The following is a 20,725-nucleotide window of genomic DNA, read 5'->3' as shown; positions in this document are numbered from 1 at the left end:
GCGGTGAACGCACATTGGAAGTGTGTTTTCGTCATCGCCATACTGGCGTATCACCAGGCGTGATGGTATGGGGTGCCATTGGTTACACGTCTCAGTCACCTCTTGTTCGCACTGACGGCACTTTGAACAGTGGACGTTACTTTTCAGATGTGTTACGACTCGTGGCTCTACCCTTCATTCGATCCCTGCGAAACCCTACTTATCAGCAGGATAATACACGACCGCATGTTGCAGGTCGTGTACGGGCCTTTCTGGATATAGAAAATTTTCGACTGCTGCCCTGGCCAGCACATTCTCCAGATCTCTCACCAATTGAGAACGTCTGGTCAATGGTGGCCAAGCACCTGGCTTGTCACTATACGCTGGTCACTACTCTTGATGAACTGTGGTATCGTGCTGAAGCTGCATGGGCAGCTGTACCTGTACACGCCATCCAAGCTGTGTTTGACTCAATGCCCAGGCGTATCAAGGCCGTTATTATGGCCAGAGGTGGTTGTTCTGGGTACTGATTTCTCAGGATCTATGCACCCAAATTGCGTGAAAACGTAATCACATGTCAGTTCTAGTATAATATATTTGTCCAATGAATACCCGTTCATCATCAGCATTTCTTATTGGTGTAGCAATTTTAATGGCCAGTAGTATACTTACAAGTCGCCATTTGTCTTCCAAAATACCAAAAATATAGTACCACCAGATCTAGGCCATCCTAATAAGTATTGTATGGACCCCCTTGTACAGAAATGACTGCTGCCTAACAGACGCATATCTCTCCATAATTTATGTAGCAACAGTGCATTTTGTTAACACAGTTACTTTCTACACAAATAGCAGAAGTTCAAGATCAGAATTCTTGCTGTTTTATAGGATCTGAAAGGTCAGCTAAAAGGTGTTGAAGCAAATATACTTTTTGCCCCAGTATTGTCAATTTTTTTCGATTTCTGCAGATTGTGGACTGGAGTTCGATTGTTTGAACAAGAGTGCTTCAAAGTATTTCACAGAATAATAGATGGAAGAGAAAACAGATCTCATGTACATCACACAGTTTAATCTGATGATAATTTCCTGTCAAGAAACGCCCTAAATTAAAACTCCTTATCGTATCTGCAATAATCGCCAAATGATTTTGCTGCCAAACATAGCGGAGGTATTGATATTATGGTGCTAGTTAATCCAATAGTTTTCAAATACAGATAAAAGAGCTGTTGTGGAACATTGGCAAAGCTTCCTATCTGGATATTTTAAAGTTTTTTTTTAGAGTATCAGTTAAGAGACGATTGTCCAAACATCAAACAAGCTATGAATATATTTATGACAAAACCATTAATTGTAGCATACTTTGAACGCAGTTTCAAAAAATTAAAGCCACATTCACACATTCAGCAAAAGTTTCGCCACAGCTAGTGGCATACTATTGCTGCGTATGTGAACTCTCACTTTTTTTGACACAACGTAAGGGACTTAACTTTTATCAAGCGACAAAATGTTCAGCTTGTTTGTTCTTTGTTGCTCCACTTTCCTTCCGTCACTGCTCCCTGTTAGCTGTATTTTGAAACACGAGCATTCTGTTGCAGTTATAGCGGAGTAAGTGCTGGTGTACTCCATTCGATTTTAGTATGTTCACAGTTTATAGCTGTAAAAATTGAAAACTGGGATCAGCAAGTACATTTTCGCAGCCTCTGAAACTACAGAAGCAATAACCTATGTCTGATCTTCTGTAGCAGTGTTTGTGTGTTTCTGGGAGGGGATGGGGGAGGGGGGGAGGGGGGGAGGGTGAGCATGTGTGCGCGCCTGCACGTAATGTTTGCAAACCAATGAAGTACCTAACAACCTTAAAAGATTTTTGGATGAATAGAGAAAAAAACTTAATATGTAACAAAAAAGGGAGTCGTATAAAGTTCGGGATTTGCGAGACAAGACTCTGTATGCACTATATCAATTATGGATTATAAATGCGGGAAGTATCCCACGAGTGTGCTGTGCCAGCTGTTATTCGAATTGCCTACATCAAAGAACAGAATAAGATTCTAATCTCTTGGAAGTGTGACATGTATGCATATGATATTTACATGTCAGCTGTTGGTTAGTTTGCCATAGCAGACAGCATTTTCGTCTATGACTGCTATATTTTTTTATAAATGTGTATGTGGCCAGTGATTTATCCATCTTCGAAATCTATTTTTGGATGCAACATTTCGGTTTCGTTTTCCTTGTATTTAACTCTTGTCACTCCTTTAGTGTAATAACCTGTCCTATAACACTGATACTTGCTATGTCGAAAGCTGTGCAACTGTATAGAATTTGTGGCGTCCTTTGTAAATGGTAGCTCACGGTGTCACTACAAAAAGCCACAAGCTATGACGTCATATTAGTTTCTTGTGCAAACCTGGCCTAAAGATGATGTGAATGCTCTTGAGGTTGAGTGTGGGTGAAAACAGATGTTGCGTTTAGAATATAACGCAGCTGCTAAATTTGACTTCCATGACATAATCAACGAGTTTGCTTCGCTCAAAGCCAGAAAATGAAGAGTAAAATTGTAATAAAGAACACGTCCTGGAAAGCGATATTTTCCCAGCTTTTCAATCCTTTTTCTTTTATTTCTAGTTAGTAATTTATGGACTATTAATAATCTGTAAGAAACTCATAAAATCTGTTATTTATTACACATCAAATCAAAATAAATGTACAGTTACTGCCCTAAACAACCAGAAGTAGACTTTGTTCTATTTTCATTTTTTTAGAATGTTTATGCAACTTTAATCTATATACTACAATCATCTTATCTTGGGGTCAACATGTACAATATATTAGTGGTAAATTGTCTAGAGTTATTTACCTGTTAAGGCGACTTAAGGATTGTGTTCCTGAAACATATGTTAGAACATCCTATTTTTCATTCTTTCAGAGTACAATAACATATGGAATTATTTTGTGGGGGAACTCTAGCTGTGTACATGACATATTAATACTGCAAAAAAAAGCTATTAGGATAATTACTGGTTCTGCATATAAGGCACACTGTAAACCATTGTTCTGTGAACAGAAAATCATGACTGTTATAAACTTGTACATATACTATGTTCTAATTTATACGAAGAAGAAATTACCAGAAACAAAAACCAGAGAAAATGTACACAGCCACAATACAAGAAGGAATAGGTGCCTCTATATTCCTTACCACAGGTTGTCAAAGTCACTCAACAGCTACGAAATCATGGGGTACAAATTATTTAATAAACTTCCTCAATCTGTTCAAGAATTACCTGAACAATTATTCAAACAAACAATTCATGACTGGCTAGTCCTCCACCCATTCTATGACATAAGAGAATTTATCAACTGTAATATAATACTATAATGTTAACAAGAAACCTGTTGTTTCTTTCAAACTATTAATTGTATTTTAGTCTGTATATGACGTTGTCTATTGCTGTAATGGCCGAATGACAATAAAATTATTATTATTATTATTATTATTATTATTATTGTTATTATTATACTTCCATTGCTTGTGTGCTATCTTTTATATAAATATACCTATTTAACTAATATTATGCAACATTGCTCCATTTTTTCTAAACCCATTATAAACCTATTAACAAAATTATAAAATTTACTAATTCTATGTGGTAAAAATTGAAGAAACGGAGCTTTTTTCTGAAGGGGGTACAGGATGAACTTGATATAGCTCTGGAGGCAGAATAATTATTACTAAAGTTTCAGAATGAAATTTTCACTGTGCAGCAGAGTGTGCACTGATATGAAATTTCCCAGCAGATTAAAACTGTGTGTCTGACCGAGAGTCGAAATCGGGACCTTTGCCTTTTGGGGGCAAGTGCTCTACCAACTGAGCTACCCAAGTCCGACTCACGACCCGTCCCTGCCACTTCACTTCCGCCAGTACCTCTTCTCCTACCTTCCAAACTTCACAGAAACGCACCTGCGGCCCTTAAAGAACTAACACTCCTGGAAGAAGGGATACTGCTGAGACATGGCTTAGCCGCAGCCTGGGGTGTTTCCAGAATGAAATTTTCACTTTGCAGTGGAGTGTGCGGTGATATGAAACTTCCTGGCAGATGAAATCTGTGTTCCAGACCGAAACTCGAATTTGGGACCTTCGCCTTTCTTGGGCAAATGCTCTTCCAACTGAGCACGTTTCAAGTTTGGAGGGTAGGAGATGAAATAGTGTTGGATTTGAAGCTGTGGGGACAGGACCTGAGACGTGCTTCAGTAGCTTAGTTGGTAGAGTACTTGCCTGCGAAAGTCAAAGGTCCCTAGTTCGAATCTCAGTCAGGCACACAGTTTTAATCTCCTAGGTAATTTCATTATTGAATTTCTCATAATTTCCGCAGCTTTAGTTGAATGTATGGTTAGTGAGTTCATGGAACAATTCATCATTACCTGGGTTAGATGTGTATAAGTAATCTTAAAGACCTATTAACAAAGTATTGCAGAGTGTGGGAGTATGGCACATCAGGGGAAATTTTATGCTATTAACTCAATCATTACAGTAGAGACGTTAAAGTACCACTTTTGCTAACTGTGTTATGGACAATACTGCACTTCTGCTACTTCAGAAGCAAAGTGTGCTTCATTATGATGGCTTTATTTCTCTAGGTAACTAATTATTCTGAGTTTACGATATTATTTTTGAGAATGATGAGAGTAGAGAAACTGGCCTGCAGTTTTAATATTTTTCATGCTACCTTTCTTTGGTCGAGCAGAAATGATGCAGGCTTTTAGATATTCCAGCAAAATTCATGAACTGAAAGACTTACCTGACAAATTTGTTACTCTAAATTTTATGTTTTCTATCCAAACCTACGGAATAGAGATCGACATCTCTTCTGGGCCTGCTGACATCTTATTTAAAAAAAATATTTGTACCATTTTCCTGACTTCATGCTCTGCTGTGGGATATAACATCATTGTGCTCACTATACAATTCATTTTGGGTGCTACAACAGCTTTAGAGAAATGTTGTTGCAGTTTCTCTGCAGTCCTGGAAAAATGCCGATAAAAAATTTGCTATTCCCTTTGTATTTTCCATTAATATGGTTCTATCTCATCTCTTTACAGTATTGGTTTCATGTTTATGAAGTTCCATACTAAATTTTATTTTCTGTCGATTCACTCTTGATGTAGTGGAACAGAGCGTCACATTCCACACAGAACGCCAGCGGACTGGTGCCAAACTTTAACGTGAAGGCCACTGGGGCAGAAAATTTAAACCGGTCTCGCAATGCTTACTGATGGTGTAGTAGTTGATATTATGCTTTTGATTTCGTAGTATTTATTTTATTTGTAGAGTAAGCGGTACCTCTCAGATACCTTTTGTAACTGCAGCTATACTTTATGAACTCTGGACTACTGGAGTGTATTTGTAAAGAACTGAGAAACTCCAGTGTCTCTGAAACCTCCCTAATAATTGCTGTTATCAATATATTTCACTTAGCTTCTGCTGCTGCGTAAGCGATTATATATGGAAACGTCTCCACAAAAAGGGTTTGACGAATGTATAGAATTTAGAGAACTATCTACATTGTTTTCTGTATTGCATTTGAACCACGTTTTCAAAATAATTTCAGATTCACTTGTCTCTGTCTTATTGATCTTATGTGCATAATGGATGTAAAAGACATAAATATGTGAAATGAAATTCCTCACCTGCAAAATCTTATCTGTTATTTGTCCCCTGGAAAAAAAAAAAAAATCTCTTGCTGCACAACTGAAGGAGCGTCAGCAGAGATGTGACCTTAGCAAACGGAAATGGGAAGACGTATGTGTCTGGCGGCAAAAATTAATGGAATGTCCCATTCCATGTTTCCAAATGCAACTAAAATGACACTAGTCGAGTGGCCATTCTGGTGGTGTCACTAGAGTGCCGCAACTTTTTTTGCAATGGCGCAAGTCTAATCAACGGAGTGATATCTTAAGGTCCCACATTCTTTGAACATAAGCGCGAAACAACACTCATCAAAGTTAACAGCAAGGAGAGAAACTGTGAGTATATTCACTGGAGTAATTTGTGTGCTTGTGAATATGTGTGACAAAGATTGAATGCGCTTAATATTTTTTTAAAATTTGTGTAATGATGTAGGCTTACCAAATGTTACGTTTTGTACCACCCTTTACGGTAACTATGAAATATTTCAAACTGATAAGTGTGACACGCTTCCAAATGTCAATAAGGAGTTGTATTTTAGTATACAAATAGTCATACGTTGACAACAAGTGGGGAAATTGTCTTGTGGGTTCGTAGGTGTGGTGCAATGCTGTCTGTCTATAATTGTGACATGTGGTCAGCAGGTTCTTAAATATTGCGTAGACTCATATTTGCATATCTTTTATGTTTGACAGATTGTTTGCTTGAAACAGATTTTCCTTAAATTGCTGCAAGGTTATTATGTCCGACACTGCAATGCCACGCATGAACAATTTAAGTCTGGCACTGTATCCAAGCATATTGTTACACAGTGTGCAATTTGTACCTATTACGTTGTGTATACCTGCAATATGCCGAACACTGAGTCACCTAATACAGTTCAGAATTTATAAACAAATAGGAATTACCTTCATGGTTGAAAACTTGTTAATCCGTTTTCCCCCAAGCTATGTTCATTTATCTTGTTTGCTAACATTGACCAGTAACAGTGTGTTTGCTTTGTATTTAGTGTAATGTATACTGTCATACCTCAGTGTGGAACATGAAATTTTCAGTACAGGGCAGGAGCACGTAGCGGAACTATGGCCCAAGATTAGAAGAACAGTTGTAGTGGGCTGGATAGAAATGTACCCAGTAGCATGGTTTATGATGGGAGGGACCTTCTATGGCCACTGTAAAGAAACTTCTAAAGAAACAGAGATTACTGCATAATAGGTGTAAAATTAAGTGTAGGGATATAGATGGATGGATGCTGAAACATGTTTGACTGTCAAGATAGCAGTGGGTGATGCATTCAGTGGCTACTGCAGCAGAATATTGTCAAGTGATACTTCACAAAACCCAAAGAAATTCTGGTCTGTCAGTGTAACCAAAGTTAGTGTCCAATCTCTGACAAATGAGACAGGAACTGAAACGGAATGTAGCAAAGCAGAAACTTGAATGCTTGTCTCCATTTTGGAATCTCCCTTTACAAAGCGAAACCCAGAAAAATTGCTCTAATTTAATCCTTGTACCACTGAAAAAAAAAAAAATGTGTACTATAACTATTATATCACTGAGTCACATTTGGAATCTGCCAAGTCATACAAATACCTGGGTGTAACACTTTGTGAGTGTGTGAAATAGAATGATCACATAGGCTCAGTTCTAGGTAAAGCGGATGTAGACATCAGTTTATTGGTAGAATACTGGGGAAGGACAATCAATCTACAAAGGAGATTGTGTACAAATCACTCATCCAACCAGTTTTAGAATACTGCTTAAGTGTGAGCCCTGTACCAGACAGGACTAACAGGGGATTTTGAATGTATACAAAGAAGAGAGCGGAGTGTGCACTGATAATCCACCAGGAAGTTTCGTATTCAGAGAAGGGCAGCACGAATGATCACAGGTTTGTTTGATCCATGGGATTGTCACAGAGATACTGAAGGAACTGAACTGGAAGACTCGGGGAAGATAAATGTAAGCTTCCCTGAGAAAGTCCATTAATAAAGTTACAGGAACCGGCTAGGAATATACTAAAACACCCTATGTATCGCTCACATAGTAATCATGAGGATAAGATTAGAATTATCACTGTATGCACAGAGGCATTCAGACAGCCATTCTTCCTGCACTCCATATGCAAATGGAGTGGGAAGAAACACTAATAATTGGTACAGTGGGAGATACTTTCTGCCAGGCACCTCATGGTGGTTTGCAGAGTATGGTTCTAATTGTACTCTTTAATTGATGATGTCATCAAAATGGTGGACAGTCTTGTTTCCAGCATGTACAATCTGCCGACCATAACTTTACTAAATACACCCGCGGACAAAGATGTAAAGTACAGGAATAAAAGGAAACTAACGGGACGTCCGCCAAGCTGAATGTATAACAAAGCAAACAGAAACAAAAAATAACATACGCGAAATTCTGGAGAATAAACTGAACAAAAATATGAAAAACACACAACTGAAATCGAATATTTCGTTTGTCGTATACAGCTTAAATTAAAACCACCATTTTCCTCCAGGATTGAATGTAACAGTATTATGAAAAGGAGGGTTGCCACTCACCATACAACAGAGATGTGGAGTCTGTCACAGATAGGCACAGCAAAAAGACTGTCACAAATAAATAAAGCTTTCAGCCAGTAAGGTCTTCGTCAAAAATAGACCACAAACTCACTCACGCAAATGTAACTCACACACACAACTGCAGTTTCAGACATCTGAAACCACACTGGCACGCCTGTGTGTGTGTGTGTGTGTGTGTGTGTGTGTGTGTGTGTGTGTGTGTGTCTGTGTCTGCTTTTGACGGAGGCCTAACTGGCCGAAAGCTTTATTTATTTGTGACAGTCTTTTTGATGCATCCATCTGCGACTCAGCATCTCCATTATATGATGAGTGGCAACTTTCCATTTCATAATATTGTCACACAGTACAACGTAGTTATGTCATGGGTCAAAACATGTTGGTGGAATCGGAACCTTCAGTTGACCCAACTACACAGTGCAAAAGTTCAATAAAATCTTGTGTACCCAGCAGCAAATAATTCAGTGCCACGACATACTCAGTGGCCAGCGTAATGTTAGACAACAACATTGTTAAATGTTGTATGTCATTTATTGTTGAAGGAGCATGTACCTAAATGTGTTAATGGGGTGCTCCAGATATAAAAAGTTTTGAAAAGTAAATATTGAGAATGTTCATTTGTCATGTTATACTATGGCCTGACAGGTACAAATTATGGTTAATAAGAAAAGAAAAAAAGGGTTTATACGAAAGATTTCTCTGTTGGCAGAATATTAAATAGGTTTGGAAGAGATGCAATGCTTCCATAACAGCTCAACATTTAATTTTTATTTGAAGTGATAACGTAGATTTCAGTATGGCGTAAATAACTCTGATGATTATGCTACTAAATGTAACAATTATTACTGAATAAACGTATGAAATTCAACACAGGGTTTGAAATATGTGAGCTTTAAGGATTTTATTATCTGTAGTGTGAAGTGAGGATATCGTTTCAGCGGCTATACGTGAGTGTTATGGAATAGGTCCTGAAAAAGCAGTGCAGCTATAGACCCTGCTGAAAGATCCACAGGTTTCCACTTCATTATGCACAAGCAAAATTTCAAAGATTAGTGAAATCTGCAATATGTTAGAGCAGTTGTAATTGTTTGTGTTTTCAAATGCTCCCAGTGTCTGACAATACAGGATGAGTCAGGAGGCAAGTTATGTGCCGAGGAGTGGCAGTGTTACTGATTCTGAATAATAAAAACTTCGTATGGACATGTACTCTGTTCTGAATGGTTTCCAAGATAGTACAAATTTAATATCATTTTTGCAGAAACCAGAACCTCCAGTGAAGACTTATTGCAGTACAAAATTAATCCACATCACTTTCCCTACAAAAAAGGTCCTATTCATTGTGTGGGTCTAATAGTTTGTGCGAAGAGAGTCTGAGAATATTGAAAATCTCGCATGATGCACATTTTGTAGCTTAGGTAGTTTTTGTAGACCAATTTTGAGGCAGTTTCTGGCTTGATTAATCTCAAATGTCCTGTATCAAATTGTTCATCTCAACTTCGTCCACACTACTGTGGTACCCTGTAAACACTGACAATGCTTGAATAATACAGAAAATAAAGAACAATATACTTTAAGTATGTTATATCGCAGAAACAATTGGGCAAAGGACATACGCCCACGTGAAGTTTTTTGTTCAGAATCACTAATGGTATCACCCCACAAAGCATATACATTTCCTCCTGACTTACCTTGCATATAAAGTCTTTAGACATAATTATTTCCAAATAATATAATTGTTCCTTGTTATCGGAAAGTGGGGTGGTTAAAGTAAAATACTTCAGTGGTTTCATGATCAGAGAGGTAAACTACGAGTTAATTGACGCCTTCAATACTGTTACCATTGACGAATGAGTTCATCAAAATGGTAAACATAAACAACTCATTGGACTCAACATGCACAACATGTGCCCTATAGCAAGAATTACAGTTATTCTCGTGGTGTCACATTTGTTCGCTTCAGCTTGTAACCAGACTGTCGTCTTTCATCCTATCCTAGACTTTGGATTGTATTACATATAAATCTGCCATCACAACCAGCATTCCAAAAAATAATGCAGGTACAAAACAAACATTTTTTCAGTATTCCAGTGTCTTTTTGTTTGCATGATTCATTACAAGACAGGCCAGGCTGACATCCATTTCTGGTAGGTGCATTTGACTCGGGATCGCAGATCTTAAGAGCATAACAGGAAATGCGATAAGTGAAATGAAGTATCTTGCAGAGTGTGTAATTTGGCATTCTTTGCGGATGCACTGGATACTTGAATGACCGAACTTGTAAATTCCAAAAGTAATGACACTTTGTTCCAGAAACTGCATGGGTATTTTACAGTTTTTCGTAATAAACTATGATAATTATGTTGTCAGATAAGGGCTTAAAATTATCGCTGTCCTGTTCTGAAACAACTCTTAAAATTATTCATCCAATTTTTATGGTTATGAATGCAGAACATTGGTAAAATTGCAATGCAGCATCTGGCAAGCTAAAGTACAGAGACTCCATGTTCACTATACAAGCTTATGATAATATAAATTGGAAAATTAATTCCATAAATAGTGAACAGAGCTACTGCAGAATAAGTTTGCACCTGCTCAGAAGTGCGTTCTTGTTGTGAGCGTAGGGCGAGTCTACCCCTTTGTGCAGAAGAGGCAGCTGCCTTAGTTTGTCATCATCTGCTGAGCAGTATGCTTCGTCTGTTAGAAGCAGCTGTCCCAATTGTTTATGTGCTGGTTTTATGAGTCGGTACTCCAGTCACAGACTACTGACTTACTGAATTGTTGGTGGTACTGGCATAACCAGTTTAGGTTTGATTTATGGGAAAATCAATTTTTTATAGCTTTATCAAATTCTATAGTCTTTCCTTCTTACATTGATTAATTCCATTATTTGGTCATAAGTCTGACAACAAGGTGTCAAGTGCAGCCTTATATGCTCTGCCACGGTGGTACGCACCTGCGAGTTGCAGACGCTGGTTGACAGCAAAGAGACACGCTTATACACGCACCACCTGTGGTGAAGGCGTACAGTCATTCAATCCGCTTATTGATGTATGTTCAGCAGGGATGACACCATGGTGACTTCTCTGCAGTTTACTTATCCCAAATTGTCCAAATTAAAACCATTACCTCTAATTATTAAATATTAGTTAATCTAATCACTGTAGCTTCCTTGAAGACAGAATCCCAAAAGGAAGAGGTGGATGTTAGAATCTTCACATCACTGTAGTTCATGGAATGTCAGCCACAGCTGACTTGTCTGGCTGTGAGAAGAATGTGTATCTTCAGTATTCCACACATCTCTCATGAATGGTGCACGTTGTTTGAATGTATGTATGACTTCTCACAATTTCCACAAGGAATCTGATACACATCCCCATTACAAAGCAATAAATCATCCTTTACAGAGCCAAGTAAATCTGCAATCTTCATGGCAGGCCAGAAGATCACCTTTGCACAGTGTTTCTCCAGAATATGGCCTATCTTCAAGGAAAGTGCACCCACATAGGGCAAAAATGCACTTGATGTGGATCTTCCCCCATCACATACCTGCATTCTAGGTTCCACGTTGAATGCTCTATGAATTTGTTGCGGAGAAAATCCATTCGCTTTAAAAATGCGATTGATGTATGTGAGCTCTTATTGCGAAGTATCTTTATTGGATATACAGTGTGCCCTATGCACTAAGGTCTTAAGGACACCTATGTCCTGTGAAGGGTGATGTGCAGCTACTGGCACGTAGCTATTTATCATTAGCTGAAGTGGGGAAAACAGAAAACTTCATCAGTGTGTGACACCAGTATAAAAAAGTAGAAATACAAGATCTGTTAAAAAAAATCCAGAACTTTGTCCACAAAATTTTTCTATGTTTACCTATTACCTACTGCGCGTGGTCTCATCCGAAATACTGTCCACTACGATTGATACACCCCTCCAAATGCCTTTTCTGCTTTTGGAAGCAGTCTTGGTATGCCCCTTGCTGGATCGCGCAAAGTGCTGTCTGCTAATTTTCTTTTATCTTGTCTATCATTGCAAATCATTGTCCTTTCAATGGGGTTTTCATCATTGGAAATAAGAAAAAAAGGTCCTCAGGGGCCAGGTCTGGAGAGTACAGAGGATGAAGCAGCACAGCAATTTCGTTTTTTGTGCAGTAGTGACAAACCAACAGGGATGAAGGTGTGGGTGTGTTTTAGTGATGCAAGAGTCATGAGTTGTCTTGCCGCATTTCAGTTTGTCTCCTCACATTTTCTTGCAGGTGTCACAACATGTCCCATTAGCACCACTGATTAACAGTTTGTCCCTGTGGCATGAATTCATGATGAACTAATCCTTCAAAGTCAAAGAAAACTGCCAGTATGGCTGTGACATCCAACCAGACCTGATGAGCTTTTGGTCTTGGAGAACCTTTCCCGACCCATTGTGAAAGTTGAACCTTGGTCTCAACATCATAACAGTAGACCCACATCTCATCACCAGTTATGATTCTCTTTAGGAACATTGCTTTCTCATTTGTGAGATCAAAAGCTCTTCACAGATTGTGAGACAAAGATCTTTTTGGTCTTGACTCATGAGCCTTGGGACGAACTTGGTGGCAACACTTTGCATTGTGTCAGGATTTCACATTCTTCTGCAATCTCTATCTTCCTGACGTGAGCATTGTTGGTATACGTCAAATAGCGTCCTGAATGAGGATCGTCTTTAACTTCCATTCGGTCATTTGTAAACCATGTGAACCATTCGTAACAATGAGTGCAGCATAAGCACTCATCACCGTAGGCTTCTTGCATCGTTTAGTATGTCTCTGTAAAGGTTTTCTTGAGTGTTAAGCAAAATTTAACGCCAACACGTTGCTGCTCTAACTCTGCCATATTGAAATTCGCAAACTCTACGACACAATGTTCAATTCAATACAGCACTGAACAATAACTGTGTGACGTGTAACAATGGAACTTCCAGCAGTTACACATCAACACATGTGTGTGCAAGGGTGCCAATCACATTTTGCTCCAACACACGATTGGCGGGAAATTACGAATGTTTCAAAATTTTTTGAACAGACCTCATACATATAGAGGAAATAATCTTTTAAATAGTTATTGGCACTGATGGAAAGTTTTGGAAATTTTTGTCGCATGTTGTTGGAATATTTTGAACATTTGGTCAGTTTGATTGAACCAGTGATAAAACAAAAACAAAAACAGGACACTAATTATCAAAATGTGATAAGTTCTAAAGAGAGAGTCGATAACACTGCGTTTGTTGGCTGCTGCGTATTTGTTTCAAGTTTGATGTACTGGTACCTACTTTCCAAAGTAGCTCATTGATTTATTCTGAAGTGCGCAGGACTCGTAATGATGCATTGAAAAAATATGATATACAAGTAAGTAAATTACAGTCTTCATTTCAAATTTCCTGTAATACAATACAACTTAGGAGGTGTAATTGCTAACAAATTCCCACAAAGAGAGGCAATACTGTGATGGAAGTGCATGATGCCCTTCTTGATATGATGACTGAGCTACCTGAATTGGAGAACATAGAATTGAAGGGGACTGAGGCGATTGACCACCCTGTGGTTCAAAACTACATTGAACATGATTGTACTCAGGAGTGCAATCCCCCCCTTTGAAGATAGTGTGCCATTCGCATTATTGTTTCATGTGTAATGCTGTTGCTTGTACAGTTCCCTCTCAGGTTCAAAAGTCAGGCTATTTATTCTGTGCGTTATTATGCATCTTTGTTGGTTAGGAAATTTCCTAAGGTTTGTGACAATATGCTCTCCAAATGTGTTACACTCATTGTGAGGTCCATTTGTGACTCTCTCCAATATGCCATAAGCCTTAGTTAATGAAGTCTCTTCTTCTTGTTAGTGGTTTAGGAGGAAAAATTTTTATTGTGGAGACGATTCACTTCCTTCGAGCAGGCAGATCGTTGTAACCTGGTGCTGCAGGCTCAGTACATTTGGTGTCAATAATGATGTCGCCTGTAGAACGGTGATGGGCATCTCTTGAGACTTGGTCACTGGAAAGCTGAAATGAAATGAAAATTTGACAGAATAAACTTCAGTGAACAGAAGTTGTAGTGTAAAAAAATACATACAGCAACCACTTTTATAAAAATACTTCTGTTAAATAAATCAGGTTATTTAATAACATAACTGCTTCCTGATCATTTTATTACATGTCATTGGTTTTTTGGGCTGTCTGTGTAACATGGTAGTTATAACCATTTGTCACCTAAATAACCACTAAACCACCACCAACCACCTCATTGAGGGAAAGACAATACAGATATTTCCCCCCTTCTTGTGGACTAAAACTGAGTGTCATAATTATATATATTGTAAGATAGGGCATTTTGTTCCTTACCTGCAGAGGCCAGAAATTCATAATAGTGGCTACACTGCTCAAATAAATTTTAAGAATTGTGGAATTCCCATCAGTGCTTAGGTGTCATGGATGGCAAGCATGTCTTGTTAAATGTGCCAATAAAAACTGGCACGGAATGTTATCTTGGGTCGGTGCACAAGTTCATAGCATTTTTCCATAAGTTCAATAAACACACAGATACACATAACAGAGTGTTTAGTCATCAATAATATATTCTGCTTCACTATTTGACATTTTGCCAACTCTGGGGTAACTTTTTGATTCCGCAACTGTAGAAATAAAGTGGTTTTGCGGTGAACTCGCTGAGCCATGTTCAGAGTGCATTTTCATCCAGAAAAGAAGTTCCTTGAAGGTTGTTTGATAAGAGATAATAAAAAGTGAAAATCTGAGGGCACAAGACCAGGTGAATAAGGTAGGTACAGAATGACTTTCTGAACCAAACAGTGGTTTTTGTTGGTCTAGCAGAATGTGGGTGGGCGATATTTTGGTGCATCATCACTTGATGCAGTCTTCTCAGTCATTGTTCTTGGATTGCATCTCAAAGATGTCTCCGTTGTTGCCAATAAATGTCAGTAGTAATGGCTACACCTTGGGAGAGCAATAAAGACACTGTTTCTTGTGACCGGTAACCATGCAAGATAGGAATGGTTGATTTTGTTCAGGAGCCAGTTAGTGATGAGCAAGCAGAGATGCACATGTGGCCACCCACTGATTTTTGTGGTTTGGCTTGGAGCATGTGGTACCCATATACCCATTATTTGAACCTTTCCCATTGTCTGCAAATGTTGCATAGTGGTGGAATGATCACAGTTCATAACATTTGCCAATTCTTGAGTACACTTAAATGAATAACTGTGGATTAATGTGTTTAAACACTCTCCATCAAAAACCAAAAGCCTAGCTGAATGTGCAGCAAAACAATCCTCCTTAAAATGAGAAAACCGTTTTCTTGCTGTGCTCTGACCAATATCATTATCCCCATACAAGGCACAAATGTTTCTGACTGCCTACTTTTCTGTCGCTCCCCTATTGAACTGGAGTGGGTGAATGTCCACACTTGCACTCACTATATCCAAATGATAAAATGGCAATGTGTAAACTCAAATAGCATCTGTGAACTACAAATAAAAATGATAAACTTATAGCAACCGGAATACCAACATTCAAATAAAAAATGCAATGAATTTATGCACCAACCAAATAGTTTTGCAGAGAGACTATTTGTTATGCCCAAAACTGCTACAGTTATTTTTGAGTTTTCTAGAAGTTGTTATATGTAAGTATTCTAGCAAAATATATGTCTGTTCACCAAATTCCATTGCTTTGAAATATGGGATTATTATTATTGTTATTATTTTAATAACAACATCTACAGTTAGAAAGTAATAACGAACACATGGCATAAGAATTGGTACAGCATTGCAGAGACAATAATGTACCCACTGCTATGTGGCATAGCCTATTAGACAGTACACATGTATGTACAGTGTGCAAGACTTGCCACCAACCTTGTCTATTGGATAGTTTGTCCCTGTCTTCATCGGATTTCAGTTATATTGCAGATTGGTACCATTCTTAGTTTGGGAGTGTTAAACCATTCAAAATGAGCGAGATCACGATCAATATTGGGTTGAAGCTGTAGCGGAAATTGGTCTCATTGTCTACAGGAAGAATTGCGAAGGTGAAGGAGAATGGTAAAAACGAGAGATCACGAGTTAATGACTTCTTCCATGGTCAGTTTCGGATGATTCAGTATTCCACCCAGAAGTATCCACTAAATTATGTGTTGAGTTATTATCCTGAGTTTATAACAGGTCAATAAAATTATAAGTATATCCATCAAATTTACCCTTTCTTCCAAGGAATCTGTGGATGTTTTCTCCTTATATGATGATGAAAGTTTGTCGTATTGCCCCAGCTTTTAATCTTTTAATGCAAATGGAGTGATGTACTTTGTTTCAGTAGAAATAACTGAAAACTTTTTGCTTCAAACCCATATTGATCAATGATCTCGGTCATTTTGAGTGGTTTAATAGTCAGGTTAAACTGGAGATAAAAAGAAATGGTGTAACCAAAAATTGGTTGTTCCAGTGATAACTGCCATCCTTTTTAGGCAGCACACTGCCGACAAAGTAGTGGACCTACATTTACACCTTATGAGCATTGCCTCACAATAACTCTCTGACCGGGAGGAGCCTGAAGTTGAATGCTATTAATGCAGTTTGTTTTGCGCCATTTCAGGAAAGGAAGTGTGAAACAGCTTCACATTGATTGCATTGTGTGACAAGCAGAGAAAAAGAGTCCTTGCTCCACTCATTGTACAGAGTGTAGCCAAACTATATCTTTTGCTTGGTATTGACATACACTGATGTTAAATGTAACAAGCAGGGTTGGAGGCACATTCATCTGCTTATCAGATTTATTATTAGTCCTCAATACAGCATACAGTAAAATGAAACAAAACATTGAAAAAGGCCAGTGTCAATGTTATTCCACTTCAGTTTAAGTTAGTGGTGGATGCTGTTTGCTGGTTGTATCTGTCTCAGCCTCTTGTAGATTGTACATCTGGTATACCACAAGACACCACCGACTTGGGCCAGTGCAGTCTGTGGCGTCTTATTCTTTGTTTCATTTTGGTTTGGTGTCTCCATTCAAAATGTAGAAAAAATAAATTGAGCACACATTGTTAAACATTTCAGTACAGACAATATTAAAAGTGACACTCTTTTCATATATCCACGGTAGGCAATGAAGACCTCGTAACTCCATTTTGTTAAACTTTAGGGGAGAAGCAAGAATGGTTTCTTAACAAATAGTATAAAGTTACGCAGATAAAGTTACTACATGCATAACAATATTGTAGAAGCCTAGTTATTGACAGAATAGGAAAATCCATGCCCTTTCAAATCTGTCTGATAATAGTGTTACGGGTTACTGGAATTGCGAGGCTTTTCACAAACAGATGGAGTTACAATGTTTTCATTGCCTATCATTGATATGTTGGGCATGGTGACCTAGTGGCAAAGTCAACAGCAGAATGCATAAATGAATTGTGAGATGTTGTGACCATTCAGGTGCCAATGCCAGTTTTTGAGTGAATTAGTGGTAAGGTGTTTGGGGTTGCAGGATCAAATCTTGGTCTGCCTCTATCCTAGGGGCGCAGTAGTTGCTGCAGTGGTGGCCAGTTGAAAACACTTGCACCTGGCCATTGTGACATGTGAATTGTGTGTTGTATGACACAGTATTTTTCATTTGTTATCTGTTGTAAAATTTTTATAAAATGGTAACAGAATCTTTATCAGTAACATGTGAGGAAAGAAAAGGTTAATAAACTGTGTCAAAAGCAGAGTGAGAAAAGAATTTCTTGGTGTCATACAAGGCATTGTCATCATCAAGTTCAAGAATAAAAAATGTGCTGTAGTGGGGCCACTCCCTCTCACCTACTGCTTCCCTTTTGTGTCTTTCAACTTCATAACTGCAGTCTGGTTTCTTCACAAGCTGCAACCAAACTTTTGTTCCCTGTATTTTATCTCTGCTACCTTCAAAATTTCAAAGAGTGTTTTCCACTCAACATAGTCAGAAATTTCTAGACCTACAAATAGTATAAACTTAGATTTCTTTCTTACAGAATGAGACATACAGTCAGTATTGACTTATGAGTTCCAACGTTTCTCCAGAACTCAAACTAATGTTTCCCAAGAAAGACCTCCACCAGCTTTCCCATTCTTCTGTAAACAGTTCATGTCAGTATTTGCGACCATGACTCATTAAACTGATGGTTTGGTTATATTTACACCAGTCAGCACCTTACTTTTCGGCATTGGAATGCTTACATTCTTCTTGAAGTCTGAGGATATATCCCCTGTCTCATATATCTTGCACACTACCTAGAAAAGTTGTGTCATGGCTGGCTCTCCTAAGGATCTCAACAAGTCTGAGGACATGCCGTCTGCTCCGGGGACCATGTTACGACCTAGGTCTTTCAGTGGTCTGTTGAATTCTTCTCACAATATCATGTCTCATCTTCACCTACTTCCTCCCCTCTTTCTGTCATATTGTCTTCATGTTTGTTTTTTTTTCCATTTTATAGACCCTCTATTCCTGCCATCTCTTAGCTTTCCATTTATTATTAGTACTGGCTTGCCATCAGAGATCCTGATATTCACACAGCTGGTTTTCTTTTCACCAATTTTCACAAGTTCTGTCAATCTCATTTTCTAGACATGTGTATTCCCTTACAACTGCTTCTTCTTCTTCTTCTTCTTCTTCTTCTTCTTCTCCTTCGTCTTTCAGTTTGCCTGACTTTGGCATAAGTTAAATTAATCAATTTTATAAGTTCTTTGCTTTCTGTCTGTTTGCATAGTATTGTTTCATTCTTTTTAATCCTGCTGTCCTTTCTTCTTCAGAGATTTGGATTGCTCATTTGGTTTTGATTTTGACGTGGAACCTCTCTTTTGCATCATTATCTATGAGCATATTTTCTATACTTTGGGATTCTCTTAAGTCTTCCTACATTTCCTTGAACCAGTTTGGTTTGCTTTTTTTCGTTGTGGAAGTAGTATACATTTTTAAATTTATGTAGGTTTAGTCTGGGGATGTGTCCATTAAAATCAATTCTTCTTTTCCTCATGTGTCTGCAAGTTTTTCGATAGTTTGGTAAAGGATTTCATTGCTGGTGTGGATTAGTTTGTTTTTGTGGAATCTGTAATTTGCTGCATTTGCTGTACTTTTATATTTTCTACTTTCCTCAGTTAAATTCCATATCAACTGTGTTACCCGAGGATTTCTGCTAGGTCTTGTCTTTTTTGTCCTATATAAGACAAAAAACGAAAGGTGGTGTAACTCTACCACCCTCTCTTTAATAATAAATATCCAAAAGCCACACTGATACAGTCTAAGCGGTGTTTCTACTGTAGTAAACACAGTTTTTAACACACTGAGCAGTATCGAGATGAGTGGAAGTTACACTAAAATGATACATAAGCTGTTGTTTTTGTAGCTGCCTCCACCTTGTCGAATTCTTTTTTTGAAATTTGCCTGGTTCTGTATTTGCATGTGGAAACTGTGTAAATAAAAGACTCAGGTGTATTTTCAATTTTATCATCGTTTATTTGTTCTCCACATGATACAAATAGCATTACCAAAAGACTGACTGTCCTTGGCACCACAAGACAAAACAAAAAGACAAAAGACTGAGCCTAACATAAAAAACTGAGGGCAGGGGGCTGCACTGCATTTCTTTTTGTAGAATTTCAACATTGGATTTCCAAATAACCCATTACTAATTTGGTTCAATTTCAATGTTATAATTAAAATTTACAAAACGTAAAGAAACTGATAATACCAAGCAAGTCTTTGCTGGTTACCAGGGCTCAGTTTGAACTGCAAATCATTGCTGAAGACAATTCTATTCCAGTCAGTGAGATTCCAGACATACTGCAAATGGGCTTGTTGGCATAAGAAGTCAGTGGTAGTTGGCACAAAGGACATCATGAGCTTTGATCCCTTTGTGTGAACTGCGTATTAATGGTCCTTGTGTTCACGAAAGCACCGGTTGAAAGTCAGATTATGATAATGATGAGTCTGCAGTTCTGAGTGCCTCTCACAATTGCTTGGGCCTCGTGTTCTGTTGTCTCTCTAGGTCGACCACTTTCTTCTTGATGTGCTGTGTTCGGCCATGATTCTTGCATTTCTGCCGACATTGTCGAATAGTGGTATCGCTCCTATTCAAATGCCAAGCGATTCACCCATTACTCCAACCCACTTCTTTGAGGCCAACTGCACTTCCTCTGTTGAATGATGACATCTGTGTATAATGTTCACACACCAGTCTGCGAGGCACAGTTACTGTCCAACTGAGTACACCTTCATCATTCACCTGTCAAAGTTAACAATTTTGCTTTTTATGTAGATACCTGTATGAATATCAATTTCTGACCAATTTGGATAATTCCTTCGGTGTACTTTTTTTTAAATGTGTTTGCTGAGTGAGTGCAGATGCAAAGTCTCAGTATGCTTCCCACCTAAAACATGGAATTGACCTGTCTCCACGTAAGCTTTGTCACATGTGGTTTCCGTTTGTGATGAGAAGATACAGC

The 20,725-nt window shown here is 38.2% G+C and overlaps 1 protein-coding gene across 2 annotated transcripts in view; it reads left to right on the top strand.

The window, feature by feature from the left end:
- Nucleotides 1-5,921: 5,921 nt before the first annotated feature.
- The window catches only part of LOC126456782 (angio-associated migratory cell protein), a 49,942-nt gene continuing 35,138 nt past the window's right edge, over nucleotides 5,922-20,725 (top strand). Inside the window, exon 1 of one of the 2 annotated variants that reach the window (XM_050092563.1) lies at nucleotides 5,922-6,003. The gene's annotated coding sequence lies outside the window, so the exon portion shown is untranslated. The other variant, XM_050092565.1, reaches the window with a different exon arrangement.

This window comes from Schistocerca serialis, chromosome 2 (genome assembly GCF_023864345.2).
Source record: "Schistocerca serialis cubense isolate TAMUIC-IGC-003099 chromosome 2, iqSchSeri2.2, whole genome shotgun sequence".
In the NCBI taxonomy this organism is placed as follows: domain Eukaryota; kingdom Metazoa; phylum Arthropoda; class Insecta; order Orthoptera; family Acrididae; genus Schistocerca; species Schistocerca serialis.
Note: the sequence above shows the minus strand (reverse complement) of the source record. Positions and strands in the feature narration are given on the sequence as shown.